General features: G+C 42.0%; 1 pseudogene; it reads right to left on the bottom strand.

Moving 5' to 3' along the window:
* Positions 1-11130, bottom strand: part of LOC131422551 (acyl-coenzyme A synthetase ACSM2B, mitochondrial-like) — a 72505-nt pseudogene that overhangs the window by 45492 nt on the left and 15883 nt on the right.

The following is an 11130-nucleotide window of genomic DNA, read 5'->3' as shown; positions in this document are numbered from 1 at the left end:
GTTGCCTGAAGAAAGCCACATCTGTGGCTTCTAACACCTGTGCCCATCTGCCTCTATTTTGTATATGGGATGCCACCGCAGCATGGCTTGATGAGTGGTGTCTATGTCCACACCCAGGATCCAAGCCCACGAACCCTGGGCTGCTGAAGTGTAGCACACACACTTAACCACTACGCCACCAGGTCGGCCCCAAAGAGGCTCTTTTTCTAGTGGGATTTGCTAAGCTGCTAAAAATGTATGTTTAGAGCTTCTGGGGGCCATGACAAAGGTAGAGAATTTCAAGAAATGAAGCCAATACAGAAAGAAGGAAAGTCAAGTGTTGAAACAGACATCTCTGACCACATCATTTGAACGCCTGTTACCAGCCATGACTAAAGCTTCACCCACCCATGGACTTTTCAATTGAGCAACAAACTTCAAGTTGGATTTCTGTCACTTGGAACTGAGATAATCCTGAATAATATAGCAAGACCTCAGTGCAGAAAGTGGGAATGTAGGCCAGGTATTGGCTAGAACTTGTTCCCACGGGAGCATCCGACTTGCAATTCAGAGTGACTTAAAGGCTAAGGACAATTTTCAGGCATCTGGACAGTTGGGCTTTCTTGGTCATAGTCAGGCAGAACTTTGGAATTAGAGGCCTCATCCTCTGCCTGAAGGAGAGAAATAGAAGAGGACAACCATCCATCCTTCCTCAAGTTCAGAAGCCTAGAGGCCTCACCTTCGTTGGGTACCTGTACGGGGCCGTCATTGACTTCATGTGCTGCTGCAGCTCCTTGGAGAGCTGGTCTGGGGTCATGGGACAGAAACCATGGGGCCAGGACCACAAATGCCTTCACTACCTGCAGTGAGGATGAGGGCCAAGAGAGAAGGGGTCAGAGGGCATCGTCATCTCCTGGGACAATGCAAAATCAGTGGTAAGAATCACACCACAGCTAACACCTGTATATCCCCTCAATTACTCCTCCAGCTATCCGTGGCAGGGCAAAGGGAGAAAGTGATGATAATAACAGCCAAGATGAGAGAAGTCAAGAGGGTGGCGTAAGCAGACTCTGAACTCACCTCCTCCCGCAGACACAGCCAATTTACAACTACTCATGGAAAAATTACCCCTGAGAGAGAACTGAAAACTGGATAGGAGGAAATTCTGCAACAAACAACAATCCTAATTGAGGTGGAAGAGGCAGAAGTTCCCTTATGGAGAGAAAAAATGCCACCTTCACAAGCCGCCAGCTTCACAGCTGCCCAGGAGCAGCCCAAAGGTATGCAGCCTTCCTTGGGGCCCTGAGCCGGGGAGCACACTCGCTGTAGGCATTTTTTGGACCCAGCATGATCAATATGAGTGGCATAATATCTGACTTTGCCTGCTACTAAAACATTGGGGAGTACCACCAGAAAAGCTGGTTCACAAAGAAATTAAAACTGGCTCTTAAAGGGCCCATTAACAAATTCACCTGTTTCAGAAAGCAACCTAAAATCACCAGAAAGAAAGGTGTACAGTGCTTTGGTGAAAAGAGACTCACCTGATAGTCTCTGAGTGTATCTAAGTGAGAGCTGAGACCTCTCCAGAGACTGGGACATTGGCGGCGGCTATTGTTGTGGCCTGGTGTGGGCGTGCTGACACAGACGCTGGCAGATGCGATTGGAGTTCTCCCTGGGGCCTACTAGCCGAGGGTCTGCCCCCCCTACTAGAGCACCAATTTAATCCAGCTCAGCCAGGGCAGGCAGCCCACTCTAGGGACTTGCTCCACCCAACAACAAGCCCTCAGGCAACTTGTGGGCCTGCACAGATTGGTGACTGGATTCTCTGAAGCCTGGCAACTGAGCCGACTATAGTGGGGCAGGGCATGCACAAGGAGCGGGTGGAGAGTGGGGGGCAGTGGTGGAGTGTGTGGGGCTCCTGTCGTGGAGAGACTGGGTCCACTTCGGGAGGTCAGGGCACACACACGGGGCAGGACTGTGTTGACTGTGTATGTGGACCTGTGGGTGGCGGGGCTTGTCAGCTGCAGAAGACTTGTGCTTCTCAAAGACCCACATAGGGGCTTGCCCCACCTTCCAGAGCCTGAAACAATCGGGTGCTGCTGTGTCTGAGGCCAGCCCCACCCAGCTGCAATCCTCAGAGAGCTGACAAGAGACCTAAAGGCTGGAGGCTTATAGCAATTGTAAGCCTCTGAGCCTAACAACCTGCCATGCTGGGGGCCTACTGACTTAAAAGAAATACTGCAACACAAATGTGCTGTTAGAACTTGCAGCCAACTGTGCTGTGGCTCCCACACCCAGTAAAGAGACTGAAGGGCCCACAACAACTACAAGAATCTGAGTATTACAACAGCTGGCCAGGAGCATAGCTCAGCCTCCCTGGGCACCTACAGGGAGAGCAAACAAGCCACAACAGAAAGACACACGTAGCCCACATAGGGGTCACTCCTGGAACATTCAGAACTGAGGGAAGCACACTGCGGGACTCATAAGGCATCACTTATATAAGATCACCTATCCAAGAGCAGGAGACGTAGCTGATCTACCTGATACATAGACACAAGCACAGGGAAAGAAGCAAAATGAGGAGGCAAAGGAATACATTCCAAGTAAGGGACCAGGACAAAAGCCCAGAAAAGGAACTAAGTGAAACAGAAATGAGCAACCTACCCAACAGAGAGTTCAAACAAAGAGTGTTAAGGATGCTCACTGATCTGGGGAGAAGAATGGATGAACTCAGTGAGAACGTCAACAAAGAAATGGAAGATATAAAAAACAACCAATCAGAAATGAAGAATACAATACTGAAATGAAAAATTCACTAGAAGGACTCAAAAACAGAGTAGAAGATACAAAAGAACAGATCTGTGAGCTGGACGAAAGGCTAGAAGAAATCATCCAAGCTGAACAGGTAAAAGAAAAAAGAATTAAAAAGAGTGAGGACAGTCTAAGGGACCTCTGGGACAACATCAAGTGCACTAACATCCATGTTATAGGTGTCCCAGAAGGAGAAGAGTGAGACAAAGGGGCAGAGAATCTATTTGAAGAAATAATATATGAAAACTTCCCTAACCTAAGGAAAGAAACAGACATATACGCACAGGAAGCACAGATAGCACCAAACAAGATAAACTCAAAGAGGCCCACACCAAGACATATCATAATTAAAATGTCCAGAATTAAAGATAAAGAGAGAATCCTAAAAGCTGCAAGAGAAAGACAAGTTACATACAAAGGAAACCCCATAAGGCTATCAGCTGACTTCTCAGAAGAAACCTTACAGGCTAGAAGAGAGTGGCACGATACATTTAAAGTGCTAAAAGGAAAAAACTTACAGCCAAGAATACTCTACCCGGCAAGGTTATCATTCAAAATGGAAGGAGAGATAAAAAGTTTCCCAGACAAGAAAAAATAAAGGAGTTTGTCACCAAGAAACCGGTACTACAAGAAATGCTAAAGAGATTTATTTAAGGGGAAAAGAGAAGACCACAAATAGGAAAAATTATCTATTTCCATGATAAGAGGGTAATGGATACAAATGCACAAAAAAGAGGTTAGATGTGATATCAAAAGCATAAAATGTGGGAAGAGGGGAGCTAAAGAGTAGAGCTTTCAGACAGAGGTCAAACTAAAGAGATCAACAATTCTGTATATGGACCCCATGGTAATCACAAACCAGAAACCTACAATAAATACACAAAAAACTAAGAGAAAGGAACCCAAACATAATACTAAAGAAAGCCATCAAACCACAAGGGAAGAGAACAAGAGAAGAAGAAAGGAACAGTGAAGGACTACTAACACACTGAGGAAAAAAACGTTAAAAAATGGCAGGAAGTACATACTTATCAATAGCTACTTTAAATGTCAATAACTAAATGCTCCAATTAAAAGACATAGGGTGGCCGATTGGATAAAAAAAAAACAAGACCCATATATATGCTGCATACAAGAGACACACTTCAGACCTAAAGACACTCACAAACTGAAAGTGAAGGGATGGAAAAAGATACTCCACGCAAATGGCAATGAAAAGAAAGCTGGGGTAGCAAGACTTATATCAGACAAAATACACTTTAAAAGAAAAACTGTAAAAAGAGACAAAGAAGGGCATTACATAAGGATCAAGGGGACAATCCAACAAGAGGATATAACACTTGTAAATATCTACGCACCCAAAGGAGGAGCACCTAAATATATAAAGCAATTATTAACAGACATAAAAAGAGAAATAGACATTAACACAATAATACTAGGGGACTTTAACACTCCACTTACACCATCAGATAGATCATCCAAACAGAAGATTAATAAGGAAACATTGGCCTTAAATGACACACTTGAACAGATGGACCCAGTAGATATATACACAACATTCCATCCAAAAACCGAAGAATACACGTTCTTTTCAAATGCACATGGAACATTCTCCAGGATTGATCACGTATTAGGCCACAAAACAAGTCTACGTAAATTTAAGAAGATTGAAATAATACCAAGCATCTTTTCTGACCACAACGGTATGAAACTAGAAATCAACTACAGGAAGAAATTCAGAAAAGCCACAAATACGTGGAGATTAAACAAAATGCTACTGAACAACGATTGGGTCAACGAAGAAATCAAAGGAGAAATCAAAAAATACCTGGAGACAAATGAAAATGAAAATACGACATGCCAGAATTTATGGGATACAGCAAAAGCGGTTCTAAGAGGGAAGTTTATAGCAATACAGGCCTATCTCAACAAACAAGAAAAATCTCAAATAAACAATCTAACAATGCACCTAAAGGAACCGGAAAAAGAACAAACAAAGCCCAAAATCAGTATAAGAAGAGAAATAATAAAAATCAGAGCAGAAATAAATGAAATAGGGCCAGCCCCGTGGTTTAGCGGTTAAGTGCTCGCGCTCCGCTGCTGGCGGCCCAGGTTCGGATCCCGGGCACGCACCGAGGCACCGCTTGTCCAGCTATGCTGAGGCCGTGTCCCACATGCAGCAACTAGAAGGATGTGCAGCTATGACATACAACTATCTACTGGGGCTTTGGGGGAAAAAAAAATTAAAAAAAAAAAAAGAAAGAAATGAAATAGAGATTAAAAACAAAATAGAAAAAATTAATAAAACCAAGAGCTGGTTCTTCGAAAAGATAAACAAAATTGACAAACTTTTAGCTAGACTCACCAAGAAAAAAAGAGAGAAGGCTCAAATAAGTAAAATCAGAAATGAAAGAGGAGAAATTACAACAGACAGCTCAGAAATATAAAAGATTGTAAGACAATACTATGAAAAGCTATATGCCAACAAATTCAACAATCTGGAAGAAATGGATCAATTCTTAGAATCATACAGCCTTCCAAAACTGGATCAAGAAGACATAGAGAATTTGAATAGACCAATCACCAGTAAGAAGATTGAAACAGTAATCAAAAATAAAAATCCAGGACCAGACGGCTTCCCTAGTGAATTCTACCAAACATTCAAAGAAGACTTAATACCTATCCTTCTCAAACTCTTCCAAAAAATTGAGGAGGGGGGGAAGCACCCTAACTCATTCTACAAAGCCGACATTACCCTGATACCAAAACCAGACAAGGACAACACAAAAAAAGAAAATTACAGGCCAATATCACTGATGAAGATCGACACAAAAATCCTCAACAAAATACTAGCAAATCGCATACAACAATACATTAAAAAGATTATACACCATGAGCAAGTGGGATTTATTCCAGGTATGCAGGGATGGTTCAACATTTGCAAATCAATCAATGTAATACACCACATTAATAAAATGAAGAATAAAAATCACATGATCATCTCAATAGATGCAGAGAAAGCATTTGACAAGATACAGCATCCATTTATGATAAAAACTCTGAATAAAATGGGCATAGAAGGAAAGTACTTCAACATAATAAAGGTCATATATGACAAACCCACAGCTAATATCATCCTCAATGGTGAAAAACTAAAAGCTATCCCTCTAAGAACAGGAACCAGACAAGGATGCCCACTGTCACCACTCCTATTTAACACAGTATTGGAAGTCCTAGCCAGAGCAATCAGGCAAGAGAAAGAAATAAAAGGGATCCAAATTGGAAAGGAAGAAGTGAAACTCTCACTATTTGCAGATGACATGATTTTATATATAGAAAATCCCAAAGAATCCACCAAAAAACTTTTAGAAGTAATAAACAAATATGGTAAAGTTGCAGGATACAAAATCAACATACAAAAATCAGTTGCACTTCTATACACTAACAACGAAGTAGCAGAAAGAGAAATTAAGAATACCATCCCATTTACAATTGCAACAAAAAGAATAAAATACCTAGGAATAAACTTAACCAAAGAGGTGAAAGATCTGTACACCAAAAACTATAAAACATTGCTGAAAGAAATTGAAGAAGACACAAAGAAATGGAAAGATATTCCATGCTCTTGGATTGGAAGAGTTAAAATAGTTATTGGAAGAGCTTAACATAGTTAAGATGTCCATACTTCCTAAAGCAATCTATATATTCAACGCAATCCCTATCCAAGTTCCAACAACATTTTTCACAGAAATAGAACAAAGAATCCTAAAATTTATATGAAACAACAAAAGACCCCGAATAGCTAAAGGAATCCTGAGAAAAAAGAAAAAAGAACAAAGCTGGAGCTATCAGACTCCCTGATTTCAAAATATACTACAAAGCTATAGTAACCAAAACAGCATAGTACTTCAAAAGCCCAGAAATAAACCCACACATCTATGGACAGCTAATCTTCAACAAAGGAGCCAAGAACATACAATGGGGAAAAGAAAGTCTCTTCAACAAATGGTGTTGGGAAAATTGGACAGCCACATGCAAAAAGATGAAAGTAGACCATTATCTTACACCATACACAAAAGTTAACTCAAAATGGATTAAAGACTTGAATGTAAGACCTGAAACTATGAAACTTCTAGAAGAAAACACAGGCAGTATGCTCTTTGACATCAGTCTTAGCAACATACTTTCAAGCACCATGTCTGACCCAGCAAGAGAAACAATAGAAAAAATAAACAAATGGGACTACATCAAACTAAAAAGTTCCTGCACAGCAAAGGAAACCATCGACAAAACGAACAGACAACCTAACAATTGGGAGAAGATATTTGCAAACCATACATCTGATAAGGGCTTAATCTCCAAAATATATAAAGAACTCATGCATCTCAACAACAAAAAAACTAACAACCCAATTAAAAAAATGGGCAAAAGGCCTGAACAGACATTTCTCCAAAGAAGATATACAGATGGCCAACAGGCACATGAAAAGATGCTCAATATCACTAACTATCAGGGAAATGCAAATCAAAACTACAATGAGATATAACCTCACGCCCGTCAGAATGGCTATAATTAACAAGACAGGAAACAACAAGTGTTGGAGAGGATGTGGAGAGAAGGGAACTCTCATACACTGCTGGTGGGAGTGCAAACTGGTGCAGCCACTATGGAAAACAGTATGGAGATTCCTCAAAAAATTAAGAATAGAACTACCATACGATCCAGCTATTCCACTGCTGGGTATTTATCCAAGAAACTTGAAAACACCAATGCATAAAGATACATGCACCCCTGTGTTCATTGCAGCGTTATTCCCAATAGCCAAGGCTTGGAAGCAACCTAAGTGCTCATCAAGGGACGAATGGATAAAAAAGATGTGGTATATATACACAATGGAATACTACTCAGCCATAAGAAACGATGAAATCCAGCCATTTGTAACAACATGGATGGACATTGAGGGTATTATGCAAAGTGAAATAAGTCAGAGGGAGAAGGTCAAATAACGTATGATCTCCCTCATTAAGTAGTAGATAATAACAACAACAAACAAACACATAGAGACAGAGATTGGATTGGTGGTTACCAGAGGGGAAGTGGGGAGGGAGGAGGGCAAAAGGGATGATTAGGCACATGTGTGTGGTGATGGATTGTAATCAGTATTTGGGTGGTGAACATGAGAACATGATGTAATCCATGTAGAAACAGAAGTATAATGATGTACACCTGAAATTTATACAATGTTAAAAACCAATGTTACTGCAATAAACAAAAAATCTAAAAAAAAAGAAGAAGTAAAGAAAAGCATTGAGAGTAGATCTGGATCATTTCCAGGGAGCAAATTTTAATGAACATTTTGATTATCATTAGGTCATTTCTTCAAATAAAATTGTATTTTTAATGATTAGTAAAAAAAAAAAAATAGTAATAACAGCCAAGATTCCACCTCTCTCTCTCAAGTGGCTTATTGGATGCGCAGGTAGGATTGTACATTGAGACCAGGCTCACCTCATATCCCCAGGACAATAGAGAGTGAAGGGGAGAAACTCCTTCACAATATTAGAGAAGAGAGGAAAATAAAGACTGGGGACCATGAGCCTAAATGACTTGTTTGACCTCTCCAAACTACAGTTTGCACGTCTATAAAATGGAGATCCAATTGTTGTACTTACTTTCACGGGAAATGAAATGAATTCATATGCAGCACAGCTCAGCTCAGTGCTTGGCACACAGGGTTTTCTCAGTAGAGTATCCCCTTCGGGCCCCATTTGCCTAATGGCTCCCATGATTTCCATGGGTGATACATCCCTTACCTGCCAGAGTATGACATGGTCAACTTCCTACAAAAATGTCCTTGGACATCAACCTGCACCTCTGTACCTTAACCTTTCCCTACACACACACCAGGCTCTGTTAGACTCCATCTGGCCTATTCCTATAACCCTGGCATTACAGGAGGTCTTTCTTCTTCCCTGTATTCTCACTGTAGATCCCATGGCTCAGGGGCTGTACCTCTTGCCTCAAATTCCTCCTCATTCCTCTCGTCAGGGATCAGATTCTCATTCAAATGACAGACAGCAGTGGAATCCTTGCAGCCCCATAATAATAGACCTTATGTGGTGCTTGCTATGTGCCAGGCCTTATTCCAAGCACTTTACAAATATTAACACAGAGATCAAGAGGCCTGTCGGAGGCCAAACAGCCATTACAGCTGGCAGAGCTGAGACCAGAAGCCAAATCTCTTGGCTACCAGCTTGACTCTTTCTCCTGGTCACCATGCAGCCCCTGCTGGTGTTAACTCTGCGGCCTTGAATCATCCCACCAACTCCTGAGTCTGTTTTCTGTCTGTCGAGTGGGGAGAATCCCAGCGTGTGAGGATAGAGGGGACAGCGCACAGGAAATGCTTGAAGAAGCGCACAGTGCAGCTGTGCCCTCTGCTCTGGGGCTCGGTTTTCCTCCTCTGTACAGCGGAAGTGATCATGTGGATCTACAGAAGTTCTTTTATTTAACACACTCTTACGTAGCACTGTTCTAAGTGTTTCACAAACATTAATGCTTCTCAATATCCATAACATCGCTGAGAGATATTATAACACATATTTTACAGGTGAAGAAACTGAGGCATGAGAGACCAGTAACTTGCCCAAGATCACACAGTAAATAGTGGAGCAGGGTTCTGAACTCAAGCAATTTGTCTCCAGGACCTCACAGGGTCGTTGGGAGGATCCAATGAGTTTAATGTATGTGAAGTGCTTTGAGACAGGGCTCATCACATAGTAAGCACTCAATAAATGGTAGCAACGATTATTACTGGATTTATTATTTAACTTATTATTTAATGTGTTTGAGGTCTTCCCTGCCCATTTTTCAATGATAACGGGCTTGGATGAGTTTTGGAATCTCTGGCTTCACCATCCTCACCTGTAAAGTGAGCCGGTTAGCCTCAAGAATCATCTGTTTCTAACGTTGTGAGATCTGAAGGTAGGGGTGACTCCAATTACATGGTGGCTTCAATGTGGCGTCTAGCACAGCTCTGAAGGAGATCAATGGCATGGAGCAGGGACAATAGTTGGGGGTGGGGGCAGGGCTGCCCTTGGGAAAACACTGCTGTATAGAGTTGACAGGCAATAAGCTTTCTGGCATGAAGCACTTCTTGGGGTGGAAAGGTGTGTCTGGAGAAAGATGATTCTTCAAATGGGATCTTAGTTATGGGCTAAGGATGGCAGGGATGAATGGCCAACCTTTTCTCTTGGCAAAGCGCCCATTCTTGGACACTGGACACCCCTTGTCCCTGTGTCTTGCCAATCCCTCTTGGGAAGTTCATAACTTTGGGACCCCTCTCATCCCTCTCAGAACCCCTTATCCCCACAAGGGGACAGAGAGAGGAGAGGGGGTTCCTCACCACATAGCCAGAGAAGATGCCTATAGGCCTGATGGGCTTGACCCTGATGCCCAAGTCTCCTTCTGCACCAGGGGCAGGACATTGCCCTCGTCATCTATGACCTGGAGGAAGAAGCAGATTGATCTGCATAATAGGAAATGGCTTGAATGGCAGCGCGGAAGGGCTGAGTTGGTCAAATGGAAGACCCTCTCACTCTAGTGGTCACTGAAAACAAGAACCAGAAACCAAAGGAAGACAAGAGTTTTAAACCCAGATCTCCAGTCCACCAGCCTGGGATGGTTTAGGAGAAGCCCCTTATTGAGACTGGACCAGATGAGCTTGGGAAGATTCTTCTGGCCTTAGGAGCTCAGGAAATATAATAGCCTCCCATTATCTTTGAGGCCTATGGGCCTGGACATCAGACAGATCAAAACTCAAATGATGACTCTGCTATCTTACTAGTTAGTTGTCTTTGAGCTACTTAAGCTATACATCTCAGGGCCTTCCTCTGTAAAACAGATAATGACAGTTTATTTCACAGGATTGTACGAGAATGAAATAAGATACTAAAAAAAGGGCTCTGTAAATGGTTATCACAGTCAGGGGTGGGATAGCAGACAATTACACATAACACTGAATAAAAATTGTTACCCTTTAGATACATACACACATACACATAACGATAGATACACACACCCATACACATAAAGATAGATACGCATACGCACATTCTATTTCTTGGAATTTAGCCCAAAGAAATAGGGGAAAGGATCAATATGTTAGCTACAGCATATTGGTTACAGTGTTGTTTTTACTAGCGAAAAATTTGGAAATCACCTATTGACCAACACAAGGCGTGAAGAGTGGTGGAGCCACTGTTCACTATGCAGTCATGAAAAATCACGCTGAAGATTGGTGCTAACTGACCCGGAAAGAGGGTCAGCCAAGATTGTTCA

Source organism: Diceros bicornis, chromosome 26, assembly GCF_020826845.1.
Source record: "Diceros bicornis minor isolate mBicDic1 chromosome 26, mDicBic1.mat.cur, whole genome shotgun sequence".
In the NCBI taxonomy this organism is placed as follows: Eukaryota; Metazoa; Chordata; class Mammalia; order Perissodactyla; family Rhinocerotidae; genus Diceros; species Diceros bicornis.
This window is presented reverse-complemented; position numbering and strand designations above follow the sequence as displayed.